Source organism: Macaca mulatta, chromosome 14 (assembly GCF_049350105.2).
Source record: "Macaca mulatta isolate MMU2019108-1 chromosome 14, T2T-MMU8v2.0, whole genome shotgun sequence".
Classification (NCBI taxonomy): Eukaryota; Metazoa; Chordata; class Mammalia; order Primates; family Cercopithecidae; genus Macaca; species Macaca mulatta.
In genome coordinates this window covers 42377413-42382786 of record NC_133419.1, presented here as the reverse complement: position 1 = coordinate 42382786, position 5374 = coordinate 42377413, and the positions used below count along the sequence as shown (strand labels likewise).

Below are 5374 nucleotides of genomic sequence, written 5' to 3'. Positions count from 1 at the left end.
ACAAAATCACTTAATAACTGGTTTTCTACACCTTGATTTGTCAAGGAACTCATAGGCAAATGGAAAGTAATAAGTACTGACTGCTGTTACTTACTACAGTGAACAGTTTTGAGAACAAGAAAACCTGTAACACTGAAAATTGCTTTATATCCCATTCACAGATCTCTTTAAAAGGTCTACTTTAAAAATAAATCACATAAAGAATTATTCAGACTTGTTTGGTGATGCCTCAACTTCAGAACATTTGCAAGGAAATCACATGTAAAAGCAATTATCTCAATACAATTAAATCCTATTAAAGAAAAAACTTTCCTTCAAAACAGTGGTTCCCAGAATTTAGCATGCATCAGAATCTCCTGAGGGAAGCTTGTTAAAATACAGAATGCTGGCCTCCTCCCCAGAGTTTGCTACAAGTTTGCAGGCCGTTCTGATGTTGGTGTGGGCACAACACTTTGAGAACCACTACGATCTAGTCTCTAGAATTCAAACTAATAAGCAATGCTCATATGTCTTTGCTTTTTCTAATAGTAAATAAATAGAACATTTCAGGTAGCTGCATCAAACATTAAGCCTTTAGACTCTTGAAATGTTACCTTGGCTCACATAACTGTGAGTTCAAAAGACAGAACTAAAGGACAGTCCTGAATAATCTATGACTACATGAAAACATTTATGTACATGCCCTCTACAAAATGTATTTAGAAAACATAGTAACTATTAGGTACACGACCTTGCTCCTATTTTCCCCATTGTTCTTCCTCATAGAAAATTCAACATGAAATTATAAAGAGTACTGTACTCAGAATAAGAACTTCATCTGTCATAAATGTATACATAAATATCAGTGAGTTGTCATACTCAAGACTCAGACTCAGGAACTTCTTCATCAGGGTAGCAGTAATATTCCACAAAACATATTTGTCCATCTTCATTTCTAATCATATACTGTGATGAAAGGAAACCTCTGTTATCTGTCCGAATAGATACCTTACAAGATAGGACTAATGCCTTTGTAGAGGGTTTCAGTAAAGAAATCTTGTATCTGTTGACTTGGATTTGATTACAATGAAATGCTTCCATCAAATCAGAATCTTTGGGATAGTCAAGGTGGGAACTTCGTGCATTTCCAAAAGTAGATAACCTGAAATAAGGCTTGTCAAGAGACATTGTAATTTGTAGGACTTCGCTCATCATATCCAATTCAGAAAATGCTTCACGGAGCCCCTCTGACTGCAGAATAATTTTATTAATAACATTGGTGCTGCAGAAATCAAAATCCAAGGTGTCCTCAGGGTCCTGTGTATTGATTTTGCAGACTGTTACCACTCCTCCTTCTTCCAGAAACAGCCTCAAAGGGTAACCATAACCTTGGTAACACATCCTAAGTGCAGTTAAAGTCCCTGAGTAAAAGCATTTGCTTGCACACACTTTGCATTTTCCACTGTTACTTTGATACCATTTTTAGTTGCGAAACACGTGGCATGCTCTCAGAAATCAATAGCTTTCAAGATAGTGGAGAGATTCCTAACGTTGTCAAGGCTGGCCACAAGGCTGTCCTGATCATCCTCATCTTGGATCTGCTGGGTCAGAAGGGGCATCGTCCACTGCCCATTTGGCCCGGAGGGCAATGCTCCTGGGGCCAACAACTGCTCGGCGGATCGCGAAACACCTTTGTGGTGGGGGTCTGGACTCCCGAGAGACCTTCCCAGGAAAGTCCCTGAGGAGGAGCTAGACGGCTCCGAGAAATCGCGGAGGAAGTGGAGCCGGTGTCAAGATGTTTTTTAGACAGCCAAGCGGAGATGTCAAGTAAATAGTAGATGATTCAAAATACAGAGAAAATGTTTGACTTGGGATACACATTTCTAAGTTATTAGCACATAACATATAACACCAATGATTTAAGAAATTCATATAGTGTCAGATATCTTTCTGGGTTATTTGATGCTGTAGGATTTGTGCCTTTCAATGTCTTTGAGCTATTTAACAACGACAAATGTAATAGATAACTAATAGCAATAATTCTTGTCTAGAGATATGCAAATTAATTTTGTCAGATGGAAAGACAATTGAGTCTCTCATGCTCCAAATCAGTTTTGTATACATTTCTATATTTTGATCCTCCTATTACCAAATAGTCTTTTATCTTTTTCATAGTATTTATTCCTCTTTGAAATAATCTTGCTTATTTAATGGTTTGATGATGTATTTCCTGCTTCTTATAACTAGAAAGTGAGGTCTAGAGAGTCAGAGTCATTACTTGTGTTTAGTTCACTATTGCAAACCAAGCAGATAAAAATGCCTGATATTAAAATAAAGTCTCAATAAGCCTTTTTTAACATAATCTAATGATGGCATTTTTATTGCCTCTTGGAAAACAATCTTCAAAGAAAAAGAAGAGAACAAGAACATAGTCTAGTTGTTATGCACATGGACCCGGCTCTGCCCCTGACAATACTTGTGACTTTCTGCAAGATACTTAACATTTCTGTACCTTAGTTTTCTCATTCATACAATGAAAATAATAATTATACTCACCTCATTAGATTGTTATGAAAATTAAAAGTTGCAGTTTTTAAGTGCCTAGAAAAGTTCTTTATATCTAGTAAGTACTATATGTGTTTGTTGGATAAATAACAACAGAGTGGAAAACTCAAATTATATTTCAACGTTTTATGTATCTTTCCTTTTCAATTTCAGTTCTTCCCTACCTGACAAGTTCTTTCAATGAAGAAGTATACAGTTGGGTCAAAGTACTTAGTCAATTTCTTTTATTTTAAATTTCCTGTTTCTTTATTTTATGCTCACATCTGTCATTATTGAAAGCAATTTTGAGGTGCAGTGTTTGGAGAGAGGGGAATGCATCCTTCATTTTGTGAGATATCTGTGCTCTAAATTATTTATAATGTTTATTGATCAGCCAACATTCCTTAGGTAGCTAGGACTCACATTTAATATTTTGTAGATGGAGTGTTTTACTTACTTTTTTTTTTTTTTTTTAACTGGAGGAAGTTTTATTTTCAGGATTTTATTACATCTTGTCATTCTCTGAAGAGTAGTTTAAATTCTTTCTCTGCACATGACATTTTTCTAAAGAATTTTGCACTGGAGGAGCTTAGATTTTGTACTGTTGTGAACATCCTTGTCAAATCCTTTTTCATGACATTTCAGGTCTTGGAAAGCAGCGTTCAAAAACATATCAAACATTTGAGAAGATGTTGACATCCTTAAATGAGTCAAAACAACTTCCTCCTGTTTTTCCATAGTTACATTATCTCTTCTGGGTTAAAAAAAAAAAATAGCCTAGGGCGGGCTCTGGGCAAAAGAGTTAAGTTCAAAACCTCAGCCTTCCTTTAAAAACTCTTCAAATTTTGTGCCTTCTCTATCTTTTAAAAATCATCTCTGATTACATTTTTCATGCCACTGCTTTTTTTCTTTTTTTTTTTTTTCAGTTTTATTGACTTACCAAGCTTTTTTTTTTTTTTTTTTTTTTTTTACAATTGTGGTTTCTTTTTCTTGCCTCTGGCTGTTTTCTCAAGCTGTTTCCTCTACCTAGAATGTTCTTTTCCCCATATAAATCCAATACAAATATTTCTGAATCCCACTCAAATTTCACACTCTCCAAGACGCCTGTCGAGATACAACCAAGAATTTTATATGCCTCTCTTTCTTCTCTATATCATGTTTGTAACTCTATCAAGGTTTTACCATTTTCTTTAAACCAAAATTTCTCCATTTATTTATCTGTGATTATTTATTTAATTGAGTGCTCCTGGCCTCAATTAATTTTTTTGGTTATTCTGGACTGCAGGCCGCTGTAGAATGTGTTCCCAAGGTGAGTTTTTGATACATGCCTGTTAAACATAATCATTCTGCATTGACCATGGAATCAATCTGCGTTGAAGCTGAGTTCAGATATTGCCTATACTCCTACCATAGGTAATCTAACCTCTAGTGTTCATTATATTCATCTGTAAAATGAGAATGAAACCAACTAATTATAAAACTGTTCTGGGGATGAAATGAAATAATATTGTGAAAGTAGTGTTTAATCTGATTGCTGTAATTTATCTTCTACTTTTTTCTCAAATATTTTAACTCCTTTCTGGTGTCTTCTGGGCAGCATTTGCCATGCCGAACTTTTTCTTACTTTCATATTGAGTTTCTTCCTTTCCATTGATAAATTGCTGTATTTCTTAATGTAATACATGTCTTCATTTCTAATTTAAATGTTTTATTTAAAATTTAGAAATTCAATGATACTACCAAACATATTTGCTTATTTTAATCAATATGTAACACCATTGTAATGATTAGGGGAGTTGGGTGATAGTTACACATCATGGTGATCAAAACAGCTGACCACAGGAATCTGCTGGTGATAGCTACAGATGTGCTTTTTTGCTAGTCTGGATTATAAAGAGGTGGGTTGTGATTCTAAGAGGAGACTCTTAGGAATACAAAAACATTGGTGCATTAATGCATTTTTTATTTTACTGCTTTGTTCCAAAAAGAAATGGGTAGATGAAGAAAAATCAAAGAAAATAATCAAATGTAGACCAGTCTCTTCAACTGCTTATTATGTAATTTAGTATAACATATTTGGGCAGTGAGGAGTTTGGAAATAGATTATTAAACCTTTGAAGAATTTTTAACTGTAATAACTGTTTTCTTTACTAATACCAATGATTGTTTTGGTTCCATTACATGACAAGAAAAATAGACACCACACTGCCACTTTTTAGCTGTATGCTATTGGTTGGACAAGTTACTTAAACTCTCTATGCCTCAATTTAGTCCTTGTTAAAATAAGAGATAATAATTGCACCTTCCTGATAGACTTTTGTTCTGAAGAATAATGAAATAATGGAGTATTTGAAAAGTACCTGGCATAGAGTAGGTGCTGAAATGGACAGGAGATGGGGAAATACTGGGTAGAAGAGGGTGGTGGCCTGGCAAAGGACCCACCTTCAAGCCTGGAAACCTGTGGCAATAAATGGGAACAGGTATTTCTGTTTTTGCACCCAAATGTTGCTTTTTGGCCTGCCACACTCCCCTATCCTGTACTCACATAAACCCCAAGCCCCAGGTTCCATGAGCAGATAAGCAAAGGAACAGGAGAGCAAAAGAGCGGCAGAATGGTGTGGCAGAGAAGGAAGGAAGAGAAGGAGCATTCGAACGTCTAGAGGGGTTCAATTGGGGATGGTTGGAGAGGAGATTGGCCACTGGATGGCAAAACTCTAGGGGAAGATTATCTTCATACTCCATCCTCTTTCCAGCTCCCCATCCCTCCTACTGAGAGCCACCTCCATCACCCAATAAAACCTCCACATTCACTATCCTTCAAGTCCATGTGTGAACTGATTTTTCCTGAATG

At 35.8% G+C, this 5374-nt stretch overlaps 1 pseudogene; it reads right to left on the bottom strand.

Moving 5' to 3' along the window:
* Window positions 1–858: 858 nt before the first annotated feature.
* On the bottom strand, window positions 859–1598 carry LOC703720 (cell cycle checkpoint protein RAD1 pseudogene; annotated as a pseudogene).
* Window positions 1599–5374: the final 3776 nt, after the last annotated feature.